Source organism: Cupressus sempervirens, chromosome 5 (genome assembly GCF_028749045.1).
Source record: "Cupressus sempervirens isolate cs-2001-9-10 chromosome 5, ASM2874904v1, whole genome shotgun sequence".
Classification (NCBI taxonomy): domain Eukaryota; kingdom Viridiplantae; phylum Streptophyta; class Pinopsida; order Cupressales; family Cupressaceae; genus Cupressus; species Cupressus sempervirens.
In genome coordinates this window covers 680,505,254-680,523,661 of record NC_143122.1, presented here as the reverse complement: position 1 = coordinate 680,523,661, position 18,408 = coordinate 680,505,254, and positions in this window count along the sequence as shown.

Here is an 18,408-nt window from a genome sequence, read left to right as displayed (position 1 = left end):
TTTCAGGTTTTTTCTTCTGCAAGTTGGACCACGGTAGCTCACTTCAAGATTGTTCGGAGGTGTGGATTGATGGAGGTGGCTAGTTGGAAGGATCCATAAATTTGGCCCACAGGGGGCTCCTCAAAGATTATCTCCCCAGGCTTCAAGAGACTATCTCCGCTAAATGTGATATGTTAGAGTCAGTAGATCCTGGTGATTCTCGTATTATCAAGAATTTAGGATTAGTGGATAAAGGATTTGCAACTAGTAGCAGTAAGAGATCTCAGCCATGAAAGAGGAAGGTTTGTAGAGTGGGGAGATGGAGTCTTCCTCCTGATGCAGTCCTAAAGATTGACACTGATGGCTCCTCCTGTGAGAATCCTAGACTGGCTGGAGTGGGGGGGATTGGGAGAGATGCAGATGACAATGTTATTTTCATATTCTCTATTCAGAAAGGAGTTCAATCCAATAATGTGATGGAGGCTTTGGCCATTAAGGTGGCTATGGAGCGAGCTTGTTCTCTTGGTTGGAGGAGAATGGTGTGTGAGTCTGACTCTCAGATTGTTGTGATATGATAAATAACTGGAGAGTGGATGAATCTAGCTGGCAAATTGCCTCTATTGTTAGAGAGATCCTCCACTTGAGTAGCTTTGTGGATGGGATCTCTTTCTGTCATATTCCTAGGGAATGGAATGGAGTGGCTGATGTCTTGGCAAAATGGGCATCAGAGAAAGGTGCTGGTTGGGATATTTCTATTAGGGATGATCTTCCTGCTGATCTTGCTGGGACTTTCGAGCAATTAGTGGAAAAGGACAGAATGTAATTGGTTTTGGGTTGGTGTTTTGGTTGGTTGGGTCTGAGGCCTTCTTTAATTTGGTTTTATTTGAATAAATTTTTACCCCTCTTTTTTTTTTTTTAAATAATGTTTCGAGGTTTAGGTTTCAAGTTGGGTTACATATATATCATTTAAAACAAGGGTCATACTTCATGTATGTGCATGTATCTCAGATGTAATTTTTAACAATTTAGGATTAGGGTCAACTTGTTTTAATTTTATGTAAGTTAGGCTTCAATTAGGTTTTCAAATAGGGTTTAAGTGTAATTAGGCTCAATTTTAGGGTAAGATTTAAGACCTTATGACACTATCAGGATTTACACGAACTTACATAATTTCTAGCATTAAATTTAAGGGTTAATATTAAAGTCCATGGTTAAGAATTTAGGATAAGGGAACTTAGCATACGAAGTTTATGATTTGGTTCAAGATTATGATTTAGGGTATTTATTATCATTTATAATATTGGGTTTAGAAATGAAATTTTAAGGTCAAGGTTAGGGTTTGGATAATGGTTAGGGTTAGGGTTTGGATGTACATGTATGTTATATTCATACAGGTAGAAATGCAAATTAATCTACATTCTTATATATGTATAATTTAGGATCTCCCCTTAAGACATGTCATTGAATTATATAGTTAATTATATAATTCTAATTAGTAAGACATTAAAAATAATAACATATGTACATTTAAACATGAATATTGAAAACATATGTATGTACATCTATATCTACCACATGAACATATTTACATGTACATTTATGAAATAAAATATACATTTTAATCTACATTCTTATGTATAATTTAGGATCTCCCCTTAAGACATGTGTTATTAAATATAGTTAATTACACTTAGTTATAAGATAAATTAAGATCAATAGTTAACATATACACAAATTATACATATAAAAATGTGAATTTATTAAAAATATGTACATACATTTACTTTTAACCATGAACAAATATACATGTACATCTATGTTCAAAATAAAAAATTATACATTTTAATCTATATTTTTACATGTACAATTCAGGATCTAGACCCTTAAGATATGTCATTTAATTAAACTTCTAAGATTAAGACATTAAAGTGAATTTGACATATTTACATTTAACATTAACATATATATATATACATATATATACATATATGTATACATGTATACATATATCTATACATGTATACATATATGTATACATGTATATACATATATGTATACATATACATACATATATATATATATATACATATATATATACATGTATACATACATATATGTATATATATATATGTATACATATATGTATATATATACATCTATGCATACATACATATATATATATATGTATACATATATGTATATATATACATCTATGCATACATATATATATATATATATATATATATATATATATATATACACACATCTATGCATACATATATATATATATATATATATATATGCATACATATATGTCTGCATATATATATATGCATATATGTATATATATGTATGCATAGATGTGTGTATATATATATATATATATATATATATATATATATATACATATATGTATGCATATATATATATATGTATACATATATGCATGCATATATATATATATATATATATATATATATATATATATGTATACATATATATATATATATATATATATATACACACACATATATATATATGCATACATATATATATATATATATATATATATATATATATATATATATATATATATATATATATATATATATATATATATGCATACATATATAATTTTTTTTAAATTTGACTTCTAAAATTTTGTAATGTTTTTCTAATTTTTTAAAAAAAATTCTAATGTTTTTCTTAATTTATTTTCAAAATATTTGAAAACTATAAATTTTCTAATATTTTTCTAATTTTTTTTAAATTTGTTTTCTAAAATTTATATTATTATAAATTTTCTAACATTTTTCTTATTTTTTTCTAAATTTGTTTTTAAAAATTTATATTAAATTATAAATTTTCTAATGTTTTTGTAATGTTTTTTCTAGGTTTATTTTCTAAATTTTATATTAAATTCTAAATTTTCTAATGTTTTTGCAATTTTTTTAAAAAAATTGTTTTCTAAATTTTATATTAAATTATAAATTTTCTAATATTTTTTCTAATTTTTTAAAATTTATTTTTTAATATTTTTAAAAAATTTTATATTAAATTATAAATTCTCTAATATTTTTGTAATTTTTTTTCTAAATTTTTTTTCTAAATTTTGTAATGTTTTTGGAATATTTTTTTCTAAATTTTCCAATTTTTTTAATGTTTTTTCGAAATTTTCAATTTTTTAAAAAAATTTTTAAATTTTTTTTAATTTTTAACTATTTGTTTTCTAAATTTTATATTAAATTATAAATTTTCTAATATTTTTGTAATTTTTTAAATAATTTTTTTGTAAATTTTATATTAAATTATAAATTCTCTAATGTTTTCGTAATTTTTTTTAAAATTTGTTTTCAAATGTTTTTCCTAAATTTTATATTACATTTTTTTACTATTTTTTCTAATGTTTTCTAATGTTTTCTACATAATATTTTTCTGTTTTCTAAATTAATATAAATAAACAATAAAAATATTAAATTAACATTTAGATATGTTTTATAAACTATTAAAAACGTAAATAACATTCAAATATGTTTTAAAAACACAAAAAGAATGCATTGAAAACATTAAAATCTATTTTGATAATATAAAAAAAATACTTTAAAAACGTTGAAAACATTAAATTAATATTATTTTGACATATCCGATAATGAAAATGAGAACGAAAATGAGAAGATGATGTCGACAAAAGTTGCTCAAGTCACACGTTCACCCGAACGCTCAATGAACAATGCTCGCCATAAAAATGAATTTGTAAAAGTGAAGAAGACGTTTTAAGCCGCCAAAAATTTTGTCAATATATGTTCGCGCGAACATGTGCTATGTACTTGTTCACATGAACATGGCACGATATGTTCGCGCGAACACTCGGCAGAAACATGTTCACGCGAACGTACGAGAAATGGAGATTCGAAAATTTGTCATTTTTTTGAAGTTTCTTCCTCCCACAAAAGTGGTACCTAGTATTTTGGGTTCACCCAAAATTTAGTTCAAATAAAGGATTGTGTCTCTTTTAATTGTTATTCCCTAGAAAAATCCCTAATTTTTGTTGCCCTAATGTCTTTTGTGCCCTAGGTTCCTAAAAGATTGGTTTGCATTATAAGTATTTTCAAAATGTGTGTGGGAAGATTTTATAAAGCTATAAAAGCCTTTTAAAAACCTTTTATTATATAGTTTTCATGCAATCCTTTATTATTATTTTCACAAAAATCCTTTTTAACCTAGTGCATTACTCCTTTTCAACCTCAGTTTTTCCTAAGGTTAGCTCATCCACTATTTTGTTGAAGTTCTTAACCCTTGGTGAGTTTGATTTTGTGATTATTGATCAAATGAAGATCAACAATTGTCACATTCCTGCATTTTGAATATGTATGATGTTTAACCAAAGTGATAATACAACATTTTGACATCTATCCTTGAGGGTCCCATTTTCCTTTTGGCTTTAAAATGGTTTAATATCATGCATGTTCCTAACTGTTGATTAGATAAAGATCAACACCTATTGCATCCCCACATTTTGTGAGTGTCTAATGTTTAACTAAAGAGGGGAAGCAATAAGCTACCACATGGAGATGGTGGGTCCATCTCTTGTTGTGGGCTGCAAAAAATAACTATGTTAGAATAGGATCCAAATGGCATTTTTTATTGGCTGAAAATGTATTTTCTAACAAAAGATAAATATTTTCTTATGTTTTCTGATCTTGTGTTATCACTAGTTGTCACTTTCAAGCATTTCAAAATTGTGTGATGTTTAACAAAAGCAAGAAAGCAAGGTGATGACATGTCGACATTGTAGGGTCAACCATTTTTATGAGTTTTCAAATGTTGTTGTTAGTATGTCATTCCAAATGATGAGCACTTATTTTCCAAAAGATGTAGAGTACAAAAGAAGGTATTTCCTTTTTCATGATCATTGATCAAAGCAAGATCAATGATCATCACTTTCCCACATTCTGAAGTTGTGTGGATTTTAACTAAAGTGAAGAGACACATGTATTAGTAGGTCCGAAGTTTTGAAATGAATGTAGTAGTAGCTAGGATCTTTAGGGATTGTTGATTAGATGAAGATTGATGATTGTCACTTCCCCATATTTTGAAGATGCTCAAACTTTAACTAAAGAGGGAAAGTGACATTTTGACACGTGTTTGACTTGAAAAAAAGGTAATGAAACCATTTTAGTTTCTTTTAAAATCATCCAATCTTTTCTAAATTGATAGTTAAATTTCAATATTTTGACGATGGCTAAAAATTAATTGTTGGAATGATTACTATTGATGACTGTGAATTTGTGTGAAGTTAATTGGCATAAAAAAATATAATTCATTTCATTATCGAGTACCAAGCACCAAAAATTTTAGAGTGCAACAATATTCAAAGTTCAAATTGCATTTTCTCAAGCCGTGAATTATTATAGATAGAACTTTTAGTGGGGAATGAAAGTTAGTTTGGGTAAGTATTGAAAACCTCTAGTTATATGAGAAATTTTAGTTTTAATTTTGATAATATAGACAAGATGCCTCCATGAAGGGATTTCTAAGGAAAAGTAGATTAACAATAAATAAGTATACACAATGATTTTCTAGAATAGTTACCTTTCTCTACTAATGAGGTTTCTAAAGGGAGATAGCTAGTCCCAAGAAACCCTAGATTATGGGTTAGTGAGGGCTACTATGACAAGGCCAACTAGTTAAAAGATGTTGAAACATCTATTGAGGGTTTAGAGCTATTTCAAAAGTGGTTTTCTGATAGAAAAAAATATACTCCTCTAAGCAATGTTTGGGAATTCAACATTAGAAAATTAATTCTTCCTAGTGTTTTCTTTCATGATGATTTATTGGCAATGATAGAAAAAACATCTGATCCAGTGTCAAGGATAGTCAAGAATCACGCTTGAGAGAATCTTTTTAGGGTTACACCAGGGGTGATTAGGGAAGTTTTTTGTTTAAACCCTAACCATATAGTGCATGAGAAGATCTATTTGGAGGATTTTCATGCCAAGTATGATGCTCAAAGAGTCTACTTGAGGAGGATGCCACTAGAAGAACACTTTGTAAAGATAGGTTGGTTGCCATTGGTGATAACAAATACCCCAAAGCCACTATTAAGAAAATATTTCAATCCTAGGGAACACACACTATAGTTTTCCCTCTTTAGACTTTTTGGTATGGATGAGAAATATCACATACAAGGGTCTATAGTTTTCATCATTGCCCAAACATTGTAGCATGGCATGAGCTCATTTTTTGACTTTGCCACATACTTAGTATAGGAAATCCACAATGGATTGATAGGCATCAATAAAGCTAAAGTGGAGAAACATTTCTACTAGTATTCCATGTTGATGTACATATATTTGTATCAAGGTTTTTATGTATTCTCAAAGGAGATAAAATTGGAGTTAGAGAATGATGGAGAAAACCTACATGTTTAGTTGTGGAGAGAAGATATGACTTGGGAAGTTATTGGCACCAACTTCATGAGATTTGATAGATACTTTGCCTCCAAGTTTAGGATTTTATTAACTAGAGATAATCCTAAGATAACTCAATCATTGCTAGAATTGACTAGGCCCAAAGATCATGTTAAGGGATTGATGGTAAGACACAACTAAGGGGATATCATCCTGTACTCAGTCTCAACTATATTTAGGGTGTATGGTTTCCAAGGGAAACCCCTTGTATTTCCATATCAAGCTCCATTGAAAGTTGGGATTGCAAAATTCTTGTGGTAGGTAGGAGGATTAGAAGAGAAGGAACTAGTGGGCAGATCCAATGGTACATTCTTTCCTCAATTTATTGTAGTCCACAATTTTCTTTTTACTAAGGGATGTTGGAGGTGGTTTGGGAAGTTTTTTGGATAAATACCAGATGGCACAGTCCCACCCTTGTTTTATTGATCTTGAGGGTTTCTATGATATTTGCAATGATATGAGAAAAGGTAAATCCTATGAAAATTTTGTTTATTTTATCAAGAATATAATAATGAATAAATTCTCAATATAAGAGCAAGAGATTAGGAAAGATAAGTGGAAAGTATATAGTAGAATTATTGAAATTATTAACTTTCTAGAGCCTGAGTATAATCTCCTAGATGATATAAAATATTTAGTTAATAAAATTAGCATACTTATGAGTAATTTTACTAGGATTATGCAAAGCCTAAATGAGAAGAAAGAAACTTCAGCTCAAGCCTATCTAGACTAGACTATTGAGATATAGAAAAGGTTGGCTAGTAGAGACATCATAAACCTAGGGCAATACACACTTTAGAAAAGGGATAGGTACGTTGTGGCAAGAAGTGTACAACCTATGCCTCTCTACAGTAGACAACTTTCAAAAAATCCACCTACTACAAAGAAGTAGAAATTAGAATAGGGATCCTCATCTCGAGTTAAGGAATATTCCTCTATAGAAACCCCCATATGTATAGAAGATGAAGACTCCTTGAGGGAGCAAATGAAATAGATGGGTGGCCAATGACATATTGTTATCATTGTAGAAAAAGTAGAAGAGGAAGAATGTGTAGAGCCCCCCATGCCATAACTATCTCTCATTGTATGGCATTTTAAAGGAAGAGAAATTGACCCTATGGTGGAATAGGCATCCACAAAAAATTTAGATGATAAAAGTTTTGTTAAGTCAAGAGAATTTATTCAATTTTTGTGTAAGAACAATATAGAAAATTTTGAGGCCAGGTGTAAGAAGATGAAGACAAAGCAACTTGATAGGCAAGATTTTGATATTGAAGAGGAGGTCAAGGTGAGCCTCATGGAAGATTTTGGATAGATAACCCCTAAGAGGGGTAGGTAATTGTTGAAGGATTCAAGAATCATTATATTGCGTGAATGGTACATTGCTAATGTAATGGTTTTTTATGCAGTTAGAAAAGAAATAGAGACCCAAATCAGAACTAAGGATGAGGTTTTGTAGGTTCACAACGGGGTCAAATATAGTGATGACCATAAATCCTTGGTCATGTGGTCCATTCAGAAGAGAGGCAAGGCCAAAATTTAAGAAGTCCTAGATTTTGAGCATATAGGAAGCCTCATGGTCTATAGAGTTAAAGAAGTAGACAATGAAAATGTGGCCTTAATAATCAAGGAAATGGCTAGATTTGGGGTAGTTATGGAAACCAAATTTTTTTTAGAAAAATCTTGGAACCAAATGAAAATTTTGAAAATATTTTGCAAGCCTATGATGAAAGAGGGAAGAAGATCTACTAATTGGAAAGCAAGATTGCACAATTGGAGAAATAGTTTGGGAAAAGAAAGGTAGGCACACAATCTAGCCCACTCTGAATTACTCCCCCTCCCATAGTACCATGTTTTAACACCATTCCAATTGTATAAATTCCAAGTACTCCTCACATCAAGAACCACAACTTCATTCAGTTGGGGATCTTGAAGAAGAAAAAGCCAAGATATGGCCAATACATGTTAAACTAGGAATCCAATGTGAAGATAGAATTAGGAATACTATTATGTATCTAAAGGATAGGGTAGGTTGGATCCTTTTCTATTTAAATTTTTCAAGACTAGTTAAAATTTGGAATGAATTGAAAAAAATAGGAGTCACTTTAAGACCAATTTTGAATAAATGGATCAACAGGGATAATGCTATAACAACTTTATGTTGCTATGTTAATGATCATTTTGATGGTCAGATAGAGAAAATACGTTGCAACAAATTTTGACTTATTTCATCATGCACTAAAGGGAATTGGTAGGCTAAAGGACAAGGAAGAGTGCAGTAATGTATTGAAAGAATGACTGAGCATGAGATTAAACAAAGTGATAATTAAAGACAATTATATCTAGGTTTCTAAAACCACTGAAGAGCTTGTAAAGGTGAAAATATTTTTTGATTCTTTCAAGCATGGTTTAATTGAAATAAAGAAGATTAGTAAGGATATCCTAAAGAGAGAGCAAGAAATTTTGAGCTTCAATTGGCTAGATGAAACACTTTTTGACAAGTGGATGGTAGAATATTCCCTAGCCACACAGTTGTTACAAATGGAAGTCAAAGGGGAGAGCGTCAAGAAAGTAGTTGCCATAGAAAAGGTATAAATATTTGATAAAGAAATTCAAATAGAAGAAATAGAAAAGTTGGAACAAACTATAATAGCGTGTTGGAAATATAAGAGGAGTAACTAAGAGAGGAGGGGTAAATCTATTACTACAAAATAAATCCCAAATCCCTTCGATGTTAGTACAAAATAAACTCTAAAAACAAAACCTACTAATGCTTGGCAAATACATAGAAAAATGTTGTAACTCGATAAACACTGAACATGCTCAGAAAATACTTAACATAAAAATCTTAAGATGTTATCTATGATTATTATTACTTTAAATTAATTGCCAACACATAAGAAAAACTAACATCAACACATTTGACACCAAAATTTAACATGGAAACCCAATTTGGAAAAACCACCAATTGCAACTAGTTACTAATTTTCACTCTTCTAAAGTTAGCCCTATTAGGAGCCAACCTTTTTAAAGGTTATAGAACACACTATTAGGTGTGATTTAATCACCCTATTAGGAGTGGCCTTGTTAGAGGTCTTTGGAATATTTAATAGAAATGTCACCTTGTTGGAGGATTTACAAATAGTTGTTAAGCCAACTCTGTTAAGAGATTTAGATCACTGCTACAATGGTTAGAAAGTAACAATGAGATGACTTGATTTTAGATACAACTATATTGTTTATTATAGATCTCAATTTTGGCTTATACTTGATCCTTTTTTATTGAATATATATTTTCATCTCCATAGGGATATTTGGTTTATCCTTCTGATTTGCTTCATCTTAGCATCATCAAATCTTCAATTATCTTCCATGCATTCACTTTTTTCTAATTCACAATTTGACCTTATATTTATATTTTTCATATTGTCAAGTCAACTAGAATATAACTTAGAATAATTAATATTCATCTCCTCAGTTAGCTATAACCAACAAATAATTCAATTGAACTTAATATGCCAAACTAAGAAAATCCTTTGTTAGCTAACCCTACCCGATAGACACTAACTCAAAAATAATTTTCCTGTGTTAACCAAGTGAATTTGGTCAATACTACATATTCACAAAGTTCCTCTGGTAACTGAGTGAGCTTGGTTAACACTAGTTCCATCCAAAATTTCCTTCATTAACTAAGCGAGCTCGATTAACACTTAACTCTTACAAACTTTCCTTTGGCACCTAAGTGAAGTCAATAGATACTATCTTCTAAACTAGGAAAACTCTAGAATGTTTGGTAGACATAAAATTGTCTACAATTCCCAAGTGAGCTCAATGTACACCAACTAGAAATGATATGAAATTTTGTGTAACATCAAAGACAATACACAATTAATCAATTGTTTCAACACAGTAGACATGGCCACTCAAACTGATGATCTGGTAGAATAGCAACCAATTATTATAAACATCCATGTATCTAAGCATGATACAACACATGCAAGACAAGTGTTCCCACACCCTAGAGAGAAGTAGTTGGAGCATGACCAATCATCAAATGTGATGGATTCACAAGAAGTTTCTACAATAGAACTAGCCTCAGTACACAAAAATCAATCAGAAATCCATTCTATTGCAAAAGGAAAATAAGCCACAAATTTTGTCTTTTCTTGAGCATCCTTGTAATAATGATAGTTTTTTCTTATATAATTTTTATTTGTTCTAAGGTTAGTTTTCCTTTTCCCTCTATGTCCAAACCTTGTTGCAACTCACACTACATAAGTGAGTTCCCAAGGCTAGAGGACGGTTTGTGTTTGATTATTTGCATAAGTCTTTGCAATCTTTAAGTTGGTCCATGCATAATCTAAATTAATTCCAAAATTCAATAGAAAGTTATAGTTTTTGGTCTATTGTGTTATTTTAATGGATATGGTCACTAAATTGTATACACTTCAAACCAATTGACTACAAATATTGAGAGTTAATTTCTTTCTAGATTTTGTCTCTTTCCTTATCTCTATCTTGTTCTCTAAAACTCTGATAGCAAAGTTTATTAAGTTTTAGTTTCAATTCAATATGAGTTATATCTTATTTTGTTTTTGTTGATGGTATAATGAGTCATGTAAATAGATTATTTTTGTGGGTGAAGATATGATAAATATAAGATTTGGAAGTGAATATAGATAAATCTTTACACAAAGTGTATACATAATATCCAGTAGTAGCTGTTTTGTTTCTGTGAGTTTTGTGAGGCCTTGCCCCAACCCATCTTAGCATAGTGATACATTATTATTTTGATCCTCATGACTCAATATATCGAGACAATATCAAATACATTGAACATATTATGTTATTCCATGTTGTGTGATGTTTTATTTTAGGATATTTGATTTCATCATTTAATGCTTTATAAACATGTATACTGATGAAGTAAGTGAATGCAAAATTAGCACTTTGAGTATGCAATTTTAATGATTAAGTATATGAGTAGAATAGTATTAAAAATTGATTATTTGAAAATGGATGTTTCAATTTATGTGATTTTCCTAATATGTTATATACATATATGCAAGTGATTTTCTTGAGCTATTGATGTGTGCAATGAGTGTGTAGGATGTTTTAGCTGAGCAATCTAATGAAGAAGCAAAACTGAACCCTATGTATTGTTGTGGAAAACCTATTGTTCATATTTTATTTGTGTCATGGATTGAATGAATGTATCACTCTACAATTAGTGAATGTTAATCTTTTGTAACAGTGTTTTTATAGTGTCACTTGACACTCGTGAATTGTATATGTATTCCAACTTGATAGTTAGGGCTAACCAAGCAACCCAAGATCTAAGTCAGACTAATTTACTAACTTTTTTTTGCTAATCAATTTATATCAAGATTATGACTCCTATTTTGGATTAGTGTTGAATCTACTTTTTGAAGGTTGTTAGATCGTCCTAAAATTTCCTAGCTTTTGATAGGTCCCTAATTAATCCTAAAAGATCTATAATAATGAAATCTAAGTACCCAAGGGGTATGGGTATGGGTTGGGGGCACTTTCCACCCCCCCTAGCCCCTTTTGTTGACCTTTATGGTCACTTAAAAACCCCATTTTTGCTCTATTACGAAAATTGATAGTTTCCATCACGAGTTGGATGACTTTAACTCCACCTTGAGGTTAGCCTTAGGTCTAGTTGAGTTTAGAGGCCTCTAGAACTTTTGGGCAAGTGGGGGAGTTATTTCTTTTTAGAGGTGGTTGAGTTTAGGTTCTTATTTAGGGGCAATTTTGAGAGAGTTTTGGGTGTTCACCCAACCTCTAGTTTTAGAGGGTTTTTAGAATTGGAGGAGAAGGAGAGGAAAGAAAGCTCATCTCAAACTTCTTCTTTTTCCATAACCTATTTTTTGAAGGTAGGAATACTTCATCTCTTTTTGTTCATGTTGTATTTCATTTTCAGTTTTATTCCATATGTATGTATGTGTGTGTGTGTTGAGTGTGTTGGGAGGGATGGGAAACTAGTTTTCTTAGATGTCTTCTCTTTGTGTTTTGTTTTAAATTTTCAAAGGGATTGTTTGTGTGCATTGGCATTACTCACCCTTAGATAGGGAAAAAGTGGCCATGTTTGGGGAAAGGTCTTTAGTTGGACTCTAATAGTGTAGAGTCTCTTCTCAGGACAAGAAAAGGGAGAGACAGTAGGGTGTTATGGGCCCCTACTCGTCAGCACAAACCACGTATGCATTTTGAAATTTAAGAATGGAAGAATGGAAGTTCTTGAGTTATAGCCCTGATAGGGCACCTATTTTGGTGTTGTGTCTAACATTTTCTATTGGAAAAATCCACCTTCTCCCTAGTTTGATTTAATGTCAAACCTGTTGTGAAAACTTGGTATGGGAGTGAATGCCTAATTTTGTCTTCATGTTATGATTGGTTGCCTCCTGGTTAGTTTTCATTCTCTCCACGATCATCATAATGTATTGCAAAATTCGATATGAATCCCTTGTTAAGGGCGAAGAAGGAAACTTCAATTTGTTATTAAAATTTAGTTATGTTGAGGAGATTTCTCCTCGGGATTGAAATCCTGTGTAAAATGTATTTAAACTTATAGTTGTAGTGGCAATGATGTCGAGTTTTCTTACTGGTTCTTTCTCAATGGAGCCTTTGAATCAGATGATTAGTAAAATAATGATTGAGTAATGTCATTGCTTATGAGATCTTCATATTTTTAGTTATATGAACATGTGTAGTGAAAAGTAGATAAAATGGTAACAAGCAATTTTGAGTTCAATTATGTTGAAAAAAATATATATTGATATGGTTGAATCATCAATTCAATTTCATGCTCCATAAGAGATTAAAAAATTAATATTACATTATTGTGGAAACAAACTATTGAACTCAAAGCTATAAACCCATTTAGAGAAAAAAAAAATACCCTGCTTGCTATAAAATAAAAGAAAATTGGTTGAAAATTTCATACTTACACAAAATAACACTTAGAAAAAAATAAATTGTGCTTCCAAGAACAAAAATTCCTCTAGATTTTGTATGAGCAAATATTTTAATCTTTTGGATGCAACAAAGAATATTCTCTTTATGATTCTTTTCTAAATCATTTGTTTTAATCAAGTAAATCATAGTAATTAAATAAACAAGGAAATAAAATAATATTTATACAATTTCAAAATATCCTATCCTACCAATTTAATTTTATGAAATTTAAACACTTCTCTCACATCTTCCCTTTTCCTATGCACAATCTGACCTCGGGCACAATTATACCTTGTCCCCTTGCTAACATACTCCCCTTGCTGACGTGACACTTCAAATTTATTGGGGAAGTGCATGTTTCTTTGGGAAGGCGGTTATTTTTAATGTTTCAAAAGCTTTTCATGTTGAAAGTTAGTTATGGGAGGTGGCTAACACATTTTTAAAAGTTAATCAGCAAATAGGATTTGGGATCACATGCCCCTATGGCATGTCTGACATATTTATTGCTTAGCAAACGGCATAGTGGAGATTGGTCAAGTTTCAAAACTTTTAATCTTCTTACCTAGGTGTCATCAAGACTCTATTTTAATCTGCCAATAGTCTATTCTCCCACGTTCCCCAATTTCCTTGTGTTAGTAGTACTTGTAGTTTTAGGGGGGGGCTAGTTTCTAAGTTGGTATTAATGACAAGGATGATAACAAATTTTTTTTTTTTTTTTCTTTTTTAATAAAGACTTCCACCATACTTTGGAGCACCCACTTAGAGGGTCTATCTTGTGTAGGAAAGGGGGGACACATCTACCTTATGGTAAACTTGTTAGTGCTTAGGGCAGTCTGTAAGAGGTGGGGGAAATTTTACCTGTGTCATGTGGCTAAAAGTTAGTAAAGGGGTAAGTTAGTTGTAGGTTAGTTTGGGTTTGTTTTTAGTTAGTAATTTAGTGTTTTGAAGGTGGATTTAAATTATGTTAGTACTTTTTTAAAAATTGTGTTATTAAGTTTGTTAAAAAGTATTTATTATTTAGGATTAGTTTTTAGTTAGTAATTTAAAGTGAATTAGTTTTTATTTTATTAGTAATTTAATTAATTCATTTTTTTTGTATTAGTATAATTTAAATTGTAATTTATTTTTTATTGTAGTTAGTGATAATGTTATTTTGTTTTGCTTTATTAATTAGTCATATTTAGTTTAATTTGTATTGTTATTTTATTAGGAATGTTTATTTTCTAATAATTCATAGATTAAAATTAATTTTGATTTGAGTTAAATTTTAAATGAAGTTTAATTAAGGAGGTAATGTTATATTAGTTAGAAGTTCTTTTTATTTCAAATATTGTGAAATAATTAGACTTATAATTATTGATTGAACCAATTATATCGTTACTTAATAATTTACTTAATTAATGTTTTAATAACTAATGTTATCTGAATGATTTAAATGCATTGTTCATTAATTTTTTTTTAAAGTATATAAAACTATGAATGTGATAAATTCTGTTATAAATTGAATTTGGATTATTTAAATTAATAAATCAATTTAAAATATGAAAGTTTAAGTTTGACAATCTAGTCATACTAATTAATTTTAAACTTGAATGGAGATGTCAGGACACTGTTAGGAGGACCATGTTGTTGTTTTTCCATGTACCTATGTCTTTGTTGATTTAAACTTATTAAACTTAGTAAGATTAACCTTTTAAAAAAAAAATCGTGTGTTTTTGTGCCCCTTTTTTTTTGGGGCATGACATTTTGGTATCAGAGCCCATGTTTCAACACTAGGAACCTAAAACCATTATGCTTTAAGCTAAAATTTAAATTTGTGAAGGATTCCTCCTGTTACTCGAAGCAACTAGCAAAGAAATGGTCGTAGGGTGAGAGGTGGTAGAGTGGGACAGGAGGGTTGACCACCACCACTGAACCTGAATTAGGATATTTTGGATGGCCTTCAGACATTGATTGGTGTAGTCCAGTAGAGGGTACTTCTTGTAGTATAGCCAAGGTAGCGAATTCTCGAAGTGGAAGAAGAGAGACCCAAAGGAAGTGGTCCTGGAGGCAAAGAGAGGAGTAGGAGTCCACCACTGAGGCAAGTAGATGGACAGGGCAAGCATGAGGGTGAGTCGATACATCAAAGAGGACCACTACTTGATAGACCTCCTAGGCATATAGGAGATGATATCAAGGAGTTGATATGACTTGGTCCACCATTCTTTACTAGTTTCACTGAGGGAACAGTAGCAAAGGCTTGGTTATAGAGTCTATAGTGGTGCTTTGGATTATGTCCTTACGGGAGTAATCTAAAGGAACGTCTACCATTCCATCAGCTGAGAGGATATGCCTCCAATTGGTGGCATCAAGAGGAGACTATAGGAGTGAGGATGGATACCCTCACATGGGAGCCATTCTTGGAGAGATGCTAAGAGAGATACATATCAGAGCACTTCAGACAGAAGAAGATAGAGGAGTTTCATTCTCTATATCAAAGGGGTCTCACAATAGCTAATTATGAGAGCAAGTTTATGTTGAATAAATGAAGGATGAGAAATTGTAAGTTCATCACTTCATCATGGGCCTAAATTTCTCACTATAAGGTCTAGTCTGTTTGGCCTTCCCTATCACCTTCAGATAGGTAGTTGAGATAGCATTAGTTGCTGAGGATACTCAGGGTAGACAAGAGTCACAGGATTGATCTCAAAAACTGAAACTCTACCTAGCAGAAACCCCCTTGGAAAGGGAATTAGAACTATTCAGCATGGTCCTTTAAGGGCCAACAAACTTAGTAGTAGAAACCCTCATAGGGATATTAGGGTTCTAAGCCCAAGAAATGGTAGTCATAAGGATGCAAACAGGATCAAAATGTGCAGGCCCAACAGTCTTAGTCAATGAAGACTCAACAGTCTTCCAGGGGTGGATACAACTAATCTAGCAGGTTAGGAGGCCCATAGTAGTTTGGATCATAGGGTACACGATCGTATACCTGAGGACTATGCTACACTTATGGTGACATGGGTCATATAACTAGAGAGTTTCCATAGGGACATACATCTGATGGTCAAAGAGGGGATTTTTTAGAGCCAATAGTTGGTGACATGGGTAGATCCCATAGAGTTTTTGCAGTGGTTGACAACTGCCAAGTTGAGCATTAGGCCATAGTTATCAAGGCTACAAGTATTATATAGGGCTATATGGTTGCAATTTTATTTGATTTTAGAGCTACTAACTCATTTATATCTCCATATGTAGTGGAGCATTGTGGGCTAGTGATAGTTAGACAAGATGTCAGTTGGGAAGTAGAGTTTGCCTCAAGAGCTAGAGTGTTAGTTAGTTCCATGGTGCATGCAAATTGGAGTCATCTCTGCAATGTTTGATCTACACATTACCCCTCTAATTTCTTACGATGTTATTCTTGGCATGGATTGGATTTATGCCCACAATGCCAAGATGAATTGTCTATAGAAGAGGGTGGAATGTGTGGATGGAGATGGTATCTCTAGAGTAATCTTTGGAGTGAAGAGAATAGTATCCCTTCATATGATCTCTGCTATGCAGCTTAGATGGTGCATGCAAAAGGGTTTTTAGTTGTTCAATATCACTATTAGTGATAGAGAGGAAGATTTAGAGGGGGAGCCATCCCTTGATGATTTTCCAATCCTACAGGAGTTTATAGATGTGTTTCCTTCTAAGCTCCCTAGTATGTGTCCACCTAGAGTAGTGGATTTTCATATTGATCTTATGCTAGGAGCCGAGCCAGTATCGAGAGCACCGTATAGGATGACTACTCATGAGTTCAGTGAACTAAAGGCTCAATTGGAGGAACTCTTAGAGAAGGGGCATAATTGAACTAGTGTATCACCTTGGGGTACACCAATGATCTTCGTAAAGAAAAAGGATGGATCATTAAGGTTGTGTATTTAGCAGTTGAACAAAGTAACCATCAAGAATCGATATCCTCTTCCTAGAATTGATGATCTCTTCGATTAGTTGTAGGGTGCCCAAGTATTTTCAAAGATTGTTCTAAAGTCAAGTTATCATCAGTTGAGGATTGTGGATAGGGATATCCCCAAGACTGCATTTCGTACAAGGTATGTCACTACGAGTTCACCGTGGTACCATTTGGCCACATGAATGCTCTAGATGTATTCATGAGCATCATGAATGGAGTATTTTGTACCTTTCTGTATAAGTTTGTGGTTTTTTTCCTTGATGGCATTCTAATTTATTCTCATGATGAGGAGGAACATGAAGAGCACCTAAGACAAGTATTGTAGAAGTTGAGAGAGAATCAGTTATTTGGTAGCTTGTCAAAGTGTGCATTCTACAGACTTGAGATACATTATTTGAGTCATGTTGTATCAGACAATGGTGTCTCAATAGACCCATCAAATATTAGGGCCATTATGGATTGGCTAGCACCCACCAGTTTCACTGAAGTGAGGAGCTTTATGAGACTAGTAGGATATTACCGATGCTTCATTATAGGATTCTCTAGATTGGCACACCCAATCACATATCTTTAGAAGAAAGGGAAGAAGTATGAGTGGATAGAGAAGTGTGATAGAGCTTTTCAAGAGCTCAAGAGAGCCCTCACAAGTGTACTAATTCTTGCAGTACCAGACCCTTCTATAGATTTTGTGGTGTGTATCGATGCATCTTTAGATGGTATAGGGGCAATCCTTATGTAGGATGGATGACCTATTTCCTTCGAGTCTAGGAAGTTGAAGACTCATAAACTCAATTACCCTACTCATGGACTAGAGCTTGTAGTAGTGATTCATGCTTTAGTAAGGTGGAAACACTTCCTTCTATGTCATAGATTTGAACTTCATTCCAACCACTAGAGCTTGTAGTACATATTTACATAGCCGAACCTTAATGCTAGGCAAAGAAGGTGGATGGAGTTCCTCTATGAGAATGATTTTGATGTTCATTACATCAAGGGAAAGGAGAATGCGATTTCAGATGCCTTAAGTAGAAGATGCCATGAGCTATC